The 13,315-nt window shown below is 42.5% G+C and overlaps 1 protein-coding gene across 1 annotated transcript in view; it reads right to left on the bottom strand.

Annotated features, from left to right (window-relative positions):
* The window catches only part of LOC124268700 (glycoprotein 3-alpha-L-fucosyltransferase A-like), a 164,120-nt gene extending 153,341 nt beyond the window's left edge, over positions 1 to 10,779 (bottom strand). The window contains 1 exon segment of the mRNA XM_046703691.1: positions 10,394 to 10,779. The gene's annotated coding sequence lies outside the window, so the exon portion shown is untranslated.
* Positions 10,780 to 13,315: the final 2,536 nt, after the last annotated feature.

The raw sequence follows: 13,315 nt of genomic DNA, 5'->3' as shown, positions 1-13,315 counted from the left end.
TGTTTACTGGCGTCCAGGCGTTTGTAAACTTGTGAAACAATTGTTTACTGGCGTCCAGGCGTGTGTAAACTTGTGTAACAATTGTTTACTGGCGTCCAGGCGTGTGTACCCTTGTGTAACAATTGTTTACTGGCGTCCAGGCGTGTGTACCCTTGTGTAACAATTGTTTACTGTCGTCCAGGCGTGTGTACCCGTGTGTAACAATTGTTTACTGTCGTCCAGGCGTGTGTACCCTTGTGTAACAATTGTTTACTGGCGTCCAGGCGTGTGTACCCTTGTGTAACAATTGTTTACTGTCGCCCAGGCGTGTGTAAGTTTGTGTAACAATTGTTTACTAGCGTCCAGGCGTGTGTACCCTTGTGTAACAATTGTTTACTAGCGTCCAGGCGTGTGTACCCTTGTGTAACAATTGTTTACTGGCGTCCAGGCGTGTGTACCCTTGTGTAACAATTGTTTACTGGCGTCCAGGCGTGTGTACCCTTGTGTAACAATTGTTTACTGGCGTCCAGGCGTGTGTACCCTTGACGGTGTCACATGGTGTCCAATCGTTAACTACCACTACCCTACTCCCTCCAGCCTGACCACAATCAATAACGGTAAATGTGATATAAAGTCAGGACAGCGCAATGTAATGGTTCGGTCCTGTTCCCTCGGGAGGAGCTGGGACAGTAATTTGGCTCTCCATTCCTTGAATGACTTTCCATATTCACGTAGATTTAAGTCAAAGGCTCCCATCATGCAATACAACAGGAAGTAGAGTTATATTTTCCAATCCGTATTTCTCTTGAACATATATAAATATGTAAGAGAGCGAGTGAATTTAGTTTTACGCCACACTAAGCAATATTCCAGTTATTTGGCGGCGGTCTGTAAATACTAAACCAGACAATTCAGTGACCAACAGCATGAACATCGATCTACGATGGGATACGATGACATGTGTAAAACCAAGTCAGTTAACATTGGTTGGTTTGTAGTGCGAAATCGGGAGGTTTGTTTCTTTCTTTCGTCGTCGTTTAACGCCGCACTCAGCAATATGTTAAGTACATGACAGGGATTTACAAAGAATCGAACACGGACCTCACAATCCGGCGTTTGATATCATGAACATCAACCAATTCAACAAACCTGGCCACCGAACCCTGCTAATGAAAGGAGGCAAAACTTATGACATATTTGGAGTTTCAATAAATTTTAATTAACGGTTTACAACAATTACTTACTACAGCCGATAAACACGTCTCTCTCTAAACTCAAAACAATATTTGAGGTCAAGTTCTTCGCAATTTGAGTAGAGCGTGCATGTATATCAACCGACAGTGCATAAGAGTAACCTTTAAGTGCAGATATTGAATACAAATATTCGAACACATTGCCATGGCAACCTTCTGCATACGTGTGAGTTGCATCAGTCTGTTTATTGGCAAATACAACAAACTGCAAAAGGCCCGAGGCTTCTTGACAAACTACCGGGCGTTTCACATTTCTGACATCGTCGGCATAATTGTTGCGTTTACTTTATCATGCATGCAATCGGTAAGCGATTTCACCATTAATGAAGACACACGTTCTCATCTTTGATCCGCTGGAAAGAAACACGCATTTAATTTGGCAAGCTTTGAAAAGAAAATAAGAATAACAATCCCCGAGAATAGGGTTTCTTGCGCAAGTATGTCGTATTGAAAATCGATGAGTGGCAATATCATCTCTCGTTGCGATCTCAGCCACGTGAGCCACTGACCTCGACCTTTACAGCAACACCAGGTGACGTCGCTTCTCCTTACGTCAGCAAACTCCCCAACAGGGCCTCCAGCCTCTAACAAGTCACAAATCCATTTTCCGCTGCCTATGTGCCGACGCCTGCTGCGCTGTGAGGAGTGATTAATTTGTTGATGTTGGTCTCTCAGTGGGTTCCTGGAATACGACACCGCTTGGGGGCAGACTTTAAAAAAATCCAATTTCTTTTTATGAACCTGGCTTCGGTTAAAGACCTCGCGATGTGTGAAGTTTTGTGATAGGAACAGTATCTGTGACATAAACATTACTCTGCTGAAAGACTAAAGGTGTTTGCACTGACCTCGGTCGGAAGCTACTGAGAAGCTCTAAAACCGAAGTACTTTGTTTTAAGAGAGCCTTTCTTCCATCAGTTATTCAAGGGAGATGGACGGTAGCTGCTTTAATTCCGGTAGACGTTATAAACTCATAAAAACCTTATAAAAGCAGTTTTGTCCGATTTAAAGCCGTTGTGCCCAGTTTGGTTGTTGACGGCACATTTCGAAGGGTCAATTTATGTCATGTTGAATTGTATTGTATTTTTCCCACTAGAAATAGAATCACGAAATATCGCGATTATTCATTAACGATAGCTGCATTTGTTCTTATGCCTTTAAAGCCAAGAAAGCCATTCTGGCGATACGGATTGTAAAGCATATATTAAAACGGTTTATAAAAATGAAGTTAACGGTTAATACATAACTCTCACGTGCTTAACATTAAGTATCTGGGTGTAGGTACATTCCCATGATGGTAAGATGACCAGTCTGTGTGTACCTCTCACAAAATTTGTTTGTTTGTTGTTTAACGCCGCACTCAGCAATATTCCAGCTATATGGGTCGGTCTGTAAATAACGAGTCTGGACCAGACAACCCAGTGATCAACAGCATGAGCATCGATCTACGCTATTGGGATACAACCAAGTCAGCGAGCCTGACCACCCGATCCCGTTAGTCTCCTCTTACAACAAGCATGGGTTGCTGAAGACCAATTCTAACCAGGATCTTCACGGGTCCCGCGCACAAAGGGTGTACTTTGAGATTCGAGTGTGTATCGGCTACAAACGATTCATATATCTACTCTCGTCTTTGAAAGACTAATAATATATAATGTACTTTTCTTCTAATAACTTGTATTATCAACCGCCAATATTCTAATTTGTCTCCAATTAATTTGTTTCTGATGCCGGGATTCGAACCCGAACGCCACAATGACGCTCGCTACCACTGCGGCCAAAGAGTCGAACACAGCTACAAATAATGTTTGAATTCATGTTCAGACACATGATAAAATATTAATGGAATACTTAATTCTGCAGATCTATATTTGTTGTTTTTTTAACTTGAAAACTGATCCGAAACTGAAATATGAAACCGCATATGAATGTTTTCAAAACATATTCATTGTCTTTTTCGCTGATGAAATGATTGGTGCACGCTCGTTGTTCAAAAACAGGTGTTGCACGATGACAAAAACAATGGTCGAGTCCACTTCTGTTAAAGGGAAGAGATGTAGGCGACAAATCAGTCAATATTCTGACATACTTCTGTAATTTATCTAAACTATATAGATTGTTCCCCATGGCGTCCACGACAGATAAAACAATCATCCCATTCTATGGTTGAGCTGTTGGTCCCTCGACGATTGGAAACGTCAATGTAAGCCGTCTTAAAACGAGGTTGGTGGAGTATACGGCCGTTCTATTAAGCGAGGTGGCGAACTCCTGTACTGAATATTTAATACGTTAGAAACTGACATTATGACATTACGGAAGCATCTTGATATTATTGACATTTAGCTATATACTGCAGTCGACTATTTTGATCTTAATGCCAAATGTCTGAATTCAAACTGTGCATATGGGCTGATCGATCCTGGAAAACGTGGCTGGAATCTTGGCTAGGTTAATTGTTCTGAATAAATAACATGAATATAACATGAATAATATAAAACATGAAACTGTGCCTTACTAAAGATACTCTTATAAAAAAAGAATGAATAATTATGATCATTATACGTATGTAATCTAATTCTTTCTATTGTTTATTATGCTAAAAGCTGCGTAAAACAATACACACTCACTATTCTAACGGTACTCATAGCTGCACCATCGCAGAAAGGTTACCATTCAGTAAATCCTTAAGCGTTATGTTTGCCCATCCTTGTATCCTAAAAACAATGTGTATTGCTTCTTTGTTTTAGGCAATATTTTAAAAATATAACATATTTACGAAACTTGAACCAGTTCATCCTCTTAGTTGAGCAAGAACATTTTAGTTTCCTTCACTTTTTCACATTCAGTTTAACCACTTTCTTCACCATGTGCGTGTGCGGGAGCGGATGCGTGTGTGTAAGCATCCATTAATTGCGGTAATCTAAGTTGCATGTTAGTATCCATTTAATATATCTAGGATTCCAAACTTAGTGTCTTTGGAAGGAAAACAGGGTGAAAATAATGACATCATTTATTTTTTTTAGTTTTAAAACTGTTTTCGAAAGTTTTGTAATTGGGAAGTTTTAAACTTAAATTGATAATATGCAGTCATTTGCTCCAGATATCGGCCACTGAGCAGGTCTAGATTAATTCCTGAATTCATGTTGGCAGCTGCAGAACTTCTGCATGGCCTTCAAGAATGGGAAATGGCGTACGGTGTTTCATCGTTTTGCACCTGTGTGTCGCTGTGCGTTCCTGTATAGCCTACATGCCCCAAGGACGTCGCTCTTACAACATTACCGGTGATGTTGCACCTGCAGATGGTGTAGTTCCTCGTCGCATGTTGTTCCTGCTGCACCTCACAGAAGACATCTCCGATTCATTGTCTGTATCTGAAGACTGATTACCCATCACTTGGCGTGAGTGAGTGAGTTTAGTTTTACGCCGCTTTTAGCAATATTCCAGGAGTATCACGGCGGGGGACACCAGAAATGAACTTCACTCATTGTACCCATGTGGGGAATCGAACCCGGGTCTTCGGCGTGACGAACAGACGCTTTAAACACTAGGCTACCCCGCTGTCCATTGGTCACATGGACAACAAGAGACAAGCCAAGAGTATATTTAGGATTTCGGCCACGTCGTCCAGAATACAACTGAGGTGATAAAATATAGTTGCTGTCATGTGACTGAGAGAATGTTTGATAAAATATGCCTCTAAGAAGTCGTCTCAAAATCGTGTTTTAGGTCAAGTTATTTGGGCTATATGAATGTATTGTCTACATACAAATGTGGCAAATATTTCTTTCTTACCGAGGAAAAGTCTTCCCAAATGAACAGAAGCTCGTCTTCAATAGACCCAATTTTGCAATATGTACAAACAGCATTTAAATAGTATACGTATGCTGTATTTCAATGTAAAAAAATGTTAAACTTGCACGACTTAAACAACGTTGCATTATTGTGTTAAATTTTAACTCACTCACTCCACTCCAAGATAAACGTTATGTCATCCAACACGCAATGGAGACGCAATCTGTCACTCGAAGAACTAACAAGAAAAACAACCACATATTTTAGCCCTAAATATTTACAAGCTTGACACAGAATGATGATATGATGTCTCATGAATATTATACATAGCAACTTGATTTTATTATTGTTTCCACTTTGTCAAATATATCATAAACTCGATAATGCGATTAAAAATGTTTAATCAGTTAATATATCCTGAAAATGTCATATTAATGATTTTTTATTTGTTTCATATTAATCATGAACCCGGATAAAAATCAAAACTGTTTCTGCAGGAATTAGTCATCATGGCAGATTTCTTTGTGTTAAAGGTTCATTTTGCTAATCGGTGCACGTTGCCAGTTATCAATCAGACACTCCCCACAGGAGCGCTGTGTCAACACTCCGCAACACTCGCTCACTAGCCGCAATATCGGAACCGTCATTTGTAATTCATAGGCTTGTCTGTCACAGTAACCGCGTTAGCGGGAACAAAGACACTCGACTTGAGGATTTCATATTTTTTTTCAAATTTAAGATAAACAACATCCTCGCCGAAATGTCGCATTGAAATGTTAAAGAGGCTGATATCGATGAGTCAGCTCTGTGAGTGAGTGCATGAGCGAGTGCGTGAGTGAGTGAGTGAATGAGTGAGTATAGTTTAACGGCGCTTTTAGCAATATTCAAGCAACATCAAGGAGGAACACCATTGTCGGGAATCGAACCTTTTCTTTGACGTGACAAGCGAACGCTTTCACTCGTCGGCTACCCCACCGTCCCATCATACGCGTCGCCTCCGTGGCCTCGTGGCCTAGTGGATTGTGCGACAACCCGGAGGTTCGATCCTCGGCCGCGTTATATATGGAAAAGAATGGCTTGTCCCTCGTGGGGACGCGTGGTTAGTATATGCGCTCCGTTACTTGTCGTAAGTGCCAAACGATATGCGTTGTCCGTGAGGATGCAGGTTAGAGGCGATGGATGATGGGTGGATGGATGAGTGGATGTATGGACGGATGGATGGATGGAAGATAGATGGATAAATGATGGATGCTTTTATCACAGAATATCAATTTGGTTGGGTCATCGGTTTTTTCATTGATCGGTCATCTGGTCTTTCTGCATTTTAATCTTTTCTAGGCTCGGGTAAATCAACAATATAAAATAAAAAGATTTTAAAACAAATCGTCCAAACTTTGTATAAACAAGATCAAACAATCAGGGTCACCCAAACTCCACTCAACAAGTCTCCATCGGGGTCCACTTCACCGGAAGTGATTTAGAACTACTCCCCTAATGCTCCCCCATCACCACGCATGCGCAAAGGAGGGCTCCGACACACTTCTTCCATTTCAAAGGTAAAAGAACATCATTTATCACCGAGGAAAGCAGAAAAGGCTTGAGGCTATAGTAAACACACAGCTAGGTGCCACTGCAAATCCAATACACCATCAATGGCACGGTGTTGACAAAAACGTGGAGTCGTGTCGAAAAACAAAATTCGAATCGAAACTCGTTTCTTTGCAATGTTTCATTGTTCAAAGAGTATTAGGGCTATGAGAGAAACGGAGCTCTATTTTAACCGGATTTGATATATAATGTGGCAAGGCTGAAGTAGTTGGCCGTCTTCGTGGTGTAGAAGGTAGAGTGTCGGCCAGAGAGGAAGGTTGGGGGTTCGATCCCGACCGCGTCACAACAAAATATTTTAAATAATGAAACTTTGTGTTACCTTGGCCCCGTTCTACACTCAGGGGAGATAACAACGACTGGTTGGCTCGGAGTCAGTACTTTGCGTCTGAGTACTGTATCCGTGTCACAATGGCGGCAGGGTACACTGGGCTAACGCTAAAAATGGTGATAATACGCACTAGTTCAAGCAACACCAGTTTCACTCATCTCGCATCTAAAGTAGTTTTCCAGATGCAAATATGCGTCATATCGTAGCCACACTTTGATCTACATCGTTCATAAGGGATTAGTGAGTGAACCTAGTTTTACGCCGCTTTTAGCAATATTCCAGCAATATCACAGCGGGGGACACCAGAGATGGGCTTCACATATTGTACCCATGTGGGGAATCGAACCCGGGTCTTCGGCGTCACGAGCAAACGCTTTAACCACAAGGCTACCTCACCACCCTCACGTGATAAGGACAAACAGCAGCCATGAAACGTCGTTACAGTTACGAACTTGTTCAGAAACGTCTTTTTACTCCATAACCAGCTCTAACACACATTTTATCATTACATGACATTCAAGTCTGTCCACACACTTCATATTTACATAAATGCCGAAACAAAACAGAAACGGTGGAATCGGGTTTCGTGCCATTAATGCAGCAGAGCAGGCTGATCCAAACATCACTGCGTCACAAGAGATTAGACAAACTCCTAACAGTGAGACATTAACATACCACAGGATGCATGCTGTTGTCCACACAGCGAGTTCCAACTTTGGGCCGTCAACAGAGGTGTGATAACTGATCAAGCAAGAATCTCCATGCGATAATGCCACAACGGTGAGGTCTTTTCGAGCATATTATGACACTCACACTAGCCAGATTAACAGTTTCGGGCCCAGTGTATCGATAGCATATATCCTCAAAAGAATGGAAGTCAGACATGTCCCCAGTACCATTCCGTTGGTCTCTCCCTTTCGCGGAAAAAAATGTACCCTATGTCTATAATTTCTTCGTATGGAAATGGAGACAAAAATTAGTACCCAATACCTCATGTCTGAGAAGAAGTTAGGTGATAACGATCATTTGGATCCAAACATACTTGATTCATTCCGCCATTCAAAGTAAATGAATTATATATGAACCATAAAAAACACTGATAAAAGCAGAGCCGGGTGTACATTTGCGTCTATACCATGAACAGATGCTTATTAATCACTGGCAAACAGTGGCGGCACAAGGTGTTGGTGTGGAGGTTAGAGCATCCTGCCTCATTGGTTGCATCTGTCGTCCTCATCAGCGTGTACATCATCGTCTCCGAGTTTGTAAATGATCATTCCCAGATATGCAACACTGCGAACTACTTAACAGTTAAAAGCAACCAAGAAAAAAGACTTTTAACGTCTTTAAACCTCCTTGTGGTGTTGCAAGAACATCCAGTCAAAGAGAAAGTTAATAACGACTAATGGTTTCCAGCAAGAGTTGATACTTATCTAGTGATTGTGACAATTGGTGAAACATCTGTTGGTTGTCTAGACTACAGTTTAAAACGATCATCGGGCAAGAAATGACAAACAGCTGAACTACTGAAAGTCTGCAGGAATACGACCAAACTCAACGCGAGAGCAGTCTGTAGTTTGACACAAACTGATTAATTTTACTTTACAAATCTACAAACACGAACACTGGCTATCTGGCTTCTCTGACAATTTAGAAACGACGTAAAGTCACCAACCGATGTATTTCTGAGTCTTCTGGTAGGAATGATCAAAATAATATTAGCAAAACACATCATACCGACACAAAACCTTTCAAAAGATGGAGATACGTCCAATGTATTTCTGATTTTATATTTATAAACGGCAATAGGTGCTGTGTTACTTGTCAAAATATGTTGTGTAGCAAAGAACAGACCCCATCTACAATTCTCTCTCCAAAGCAATTCCAAGCATGAACTCCGGAGAATAATCAGTTCCGATTATCCACAAAAACAGATTGCAAACAGCGCCATGAGCAAAATAGCGATGGAAATTTTATTAATGGGTCACTTAAAATCAGTGATTTTTCAAGAAGGTAAGCATGATAAATTTAAATGACTGACTTGAAACATCCGATTGAATATTTAGTTGAAATACAATTTATTCACTAAACTTAATAAAATCCTCTTTGGTGACCATTTTTCTACCGTCGTAATCCACAGACATAACATTAAACGTTCTGATACAATGCACTGATGTGCTACATAACTTAAATAGTACTATATTAGCATTTTCTTTCTGTTTCTAGCTCTTCGTGTTCAGGGGCGTAGGAACAGGGGGGGCTTGAGGGGGCCTAGCCCCCCACTTTTTTCAAGACGAATACATATCTACCTTACCGTAATTACAATTTCATTTTGATTTTCAATACTTTTCATAAATTAGCCCCCGCTCTGAAAACCGTTCCTACGTCCCTGGTGTTTGACATTTTCCCCCTTTCGCAATGGCTCTGACTTCAGCACTATATCTGCCTTTAGCATTTTCTCTACCTTTAGCATTTTCTCTACCTTCAGCAATGGCTCTATCTTCAGCAATGGCTCTACCTCGATGCAACAGTCGTGAAATATAATGATTAATGTTATTTATTTAATCGCTATTAATTGTTGACCTATGTTTTGTGCGAATCGTGTCGTACTTGTCTATAGTACCGAACCAAAACTGATTATTAGTTACGAGATCAAGGTGATTGGCACCTGCAATATTACATGGAATTGTTACAACCAATTGACACAATCCTGGAAACCGGGAATATACTATAGCACAAACATGTTATATTGTAATATATAGTAAGTTCAATTATTACGGGCGGACACAAATATATATCAAATTAAAACCTAAAACCATACATTTCAAGATCTGATTTTGTAATTCATCTTGAAATTGTATAGATGATTCAATTGTATAACATAACGCACTGAAAGCACGTGTCATGAATGTGAACGTGCGCGCGTGTATATTTGCTGTCTATGTGGTGAGATGCTAGTTGTTCCGACATGAATGAAATACCTCCAGTCTTTACAGCGGAGGCCTGAGACATAACTTCGGACTGAGAGAAGGAACTAAGAGAGTGTAAACAAACCTTACTGCTGAAAGAACCCTGGCATATCTTATAGATTCTGTCCTGAAATGCATGTTACTGATACAATAGACATTAACCGTGTGTTTCGTTTCGACTCCAAACGTGAGGCACACTGTCAAACCCCCAAGCAATCGGAGATAATTTTTGTTTACAATCGGAACTAACTGAATCCACCACCACATGTCTCGGAATGACCCGAGTAGGGACGGTGTTTCCCGCTACGCTGTTGTACAACTTTCAGTACCGATACAACAGACACGGCACGACCATGGAGCTGTAGCAGTTGATGACGCCGTGAACGCTGGAATAAGATGGGAGGAAATAGCAGATTTGTTGACAGATAGAATGACTCAGAGATCGCGCGGAGTTAGAGGGTTCCTACCTTAGTGTGGCCATTGATCGACAGCGGTGCATATTCCACAAGAACTGTTTTCGGCAATCACCGTATCCTTCTGGTCGTGCTGTCGCTAACCAAGGACAGACACTTCACGTACGATCCATGAATCCGACAGCAATCCAAGGACTGGAAACTCCATCATTGCTGTTTGGTATTTACATAAAAGTTATAGAATCATCCCGGTCGTCCGAGCCCATCTCTAGGGAAACCGGTCACTATGGTAACACAAACAGCGGCCAAGCTGTCATTGACACTCCGCCATCGTCATTGATGGTGTTGCGTTCTTCGCCAAACCGGATTCTCGAACGAGTGGGATAGGAACTGGAGATTAGCCTTGCTCGGACGACTGTGTTGAGGTCCGCCGGCATTACATAATGGAGTTTTTCTACTTCGATTTTCCCCTAATCGCTTGCGCCATTTTTCCAACAAACGTGATACAGCCACGAATCAATATATAGCGATGCATCCTACAAGATGGCGGCAAGGGCGGGCGCATCAGTTGGCCACTCGAGCCTCATTACTGACATGCACGCGCTTTCTGGTCACGTGATGTATTGGTGAGTGCGACAAGTCTGATTGCAATGATGAGATAGGGTCGGTTATCTGCAAATCCCTAAAATGAAGGAGGAATTATGTCACGCATGGTGGGAGATATGATTCACACGCCAGCGTCTTGTTTGGTTCTATATTACACCCACTGCCTTGTACCCAAAGGAATTTACGTGAGTGCAAAAAACTTCGTAGCATAATTTATCTGCTGCAGATAGCGTTAGGTCATCGATTGTATAACAGGTGTGACGGCTGATTGATTAATTGATTAATTGATTGATTGATTGAGACGGGACTAATTTCGCCCTATGGCCAGATGGCATGTCTTCTCTTGAACTGTATAAGCTCCCTAGGACCACTCAGACTAGTTGGGGAAGAGGCTCGGAAGAAGACAGAGGTTATAATGACAAGGCGATGATCAAAATACCATAAGAATTTGCAAAATTTGACCATTTATTCCTCTAACCATCAGTTCATCTGAGCTTTAAGCGCTGGAAGGAAGAACGGTGTCTCTCGGTTTGTGATGAAAGGCTGGTATTTTCAGTACGACTGCTGTGAGATATTTTAATGAATGGCTACGGAACTCAGTAATCCTGAGCGTGAAAGAGTTGAAAGATGGCTTTAATAGGCTCCCTGATACACAGGATGATAATCGCCCATCTATCAGGTCACTGTACTTTCATCTTTTACCCTCCTTCCGTTAATTATTTTTTAATGCCTGTTCCTATGCCGTGAGTAATTGAAAACCCTAATGTTCTTTCAGCTGATCATTTCACGTTAAATCATGGAGACTTCAAATGGTGAGGACGTGATGCTGGTCCTACAGGTTTACTACATTGGTGAAACCCGTGAAGATCAGGGTCAGGGCTGGCCTTCAGCAACCCATGCTTAACACCCGTGAAGATCCGGGTCAGGGCTGGCCTTCAGGAACCCATGCTTAACACCCGTGAAGATCCGGGTCAGGGCTGGTCTTCAGCAACCCATGCTTGTCACCCGTGAAGATCCGGGTCAGGGCTGGTCTTCAGCAACCCATGCTTGTCACCCGTGAAGATCCGGGTCAGGGCTGGTCTTCAGCAACCCATGCTTGTCACCCGTGAAGATCCGGGTCAGGGCTGGTCTTCAGAAACCCATTCTTGTCACCCGTGAAGATCCGGGGTCAGGGCTGGTCTTCAGAAACCCATTCTTGTCACCCGTGAAGATCCAGGTCAGGGCTCCAGCAACCCATACTTGTCACCCGTGAAGATCCGGGTCAGGGCTGGTCTTCAGCAACCCATGCTTGTCACCCGTGAAGATCCGGGTCAGGGGTCTGGTCTTCAGTGAAACCCATAGGGCTGGTCTTCAGCAACCCCGCACCCGTGAAGATCCGGGTCAGGGCTGGTCTTCAGCAACCCATACTTGTCACCCGTGAAGATCCGGGTCAGGGCTGGTCTTCAGAAACCCATACTTGTCACCCGTGAAGATCCGGGTCAGGGCTGGTCTTCAGAAACCCATGCTTGTCACCCGTGAAGATCCGGGTCAGGGCTGGTCTTCAGCAACCCATACTTGTCACCCGTGAAGATCCGGGTCAGAATTGGTCATCTTCAGCAACCTTTGCTTGTCGTAAGAGGCGACTAACGGGGTCAGGGCTGATCAGGCTCGCTGCACCTTTGCTTGTTAAGTTGGTGATCAGGCTCGTTGACTTGGTTGTTGCATGTCAGTATTTCCCTTTCCGTAGATAGATGCTCATGATGTCAATCACTGGATTGTCTGGTCCAGATTCGACTATTTACAGACCACCGCCATATTGTTGGAATGCTGCTAAGTATGGAATCCGAGAAGGGACATTGTTGCGTTGTCGCATTGTCGCCCTCTCAAAAACAAATAAAATGAGGCAAAATAAACCAAAACGCGACATCGCGACAAATGAGCGAAATGTTGCGTTGTCGCAATGTTGCGTGTCGCGTTTTGGTTAATTTTGCCTCATTTCGCTTGTATTTGAGAGGGCGACAACGCGACAATGCGACAACGCGACAATGTCCCTTCCAGGAATCCATAGCTAACTGTAACAAAAAAAAAGTTTGGGGGAACCCACGAGCATGGTATGGTGTTGATAACTATAATCGGGAGGAACCGGGGTTCGAACCCGGAATCATCGGTTTCTGGCGTGCCCAAGGGACACAATTCTGGCTTGGTCACAGAAGGAATGTACACATCGATTGAACAACCCAGGAGAGGCCTTTATTATTTCTTACTGCTTAATCAGGATACTGTCTAGATTTAGCAGATCGTAGTGCCTGATGTATCATATACTCGTGTGAGATCCGTCTGGTAACAATTCGTGGTCGTGATTTCTAGATACGTTTCTGTTTTGGCCAGATA

This window comes from Haliotis rubra, unplaced genomic scaffold (assembly GCF_003918875.1).
Source record: "Haliotis rubra isolate DU_JTF1 unplaced genomic scaffold, ASM391887v1 Scf14, whole genome shotgun sequence".
Classification (NCBI taxonomy): Eukaryota; Metazoa; Mollusca; class Gastropoda; order Lepetellida; family Haliotidae; genus Haliotis; species Haliotis rubra.
Note: the sequence above shows the minus strand (reverse complement) of the source record. Positions and strands in the feature narration are given on the sequence as shown.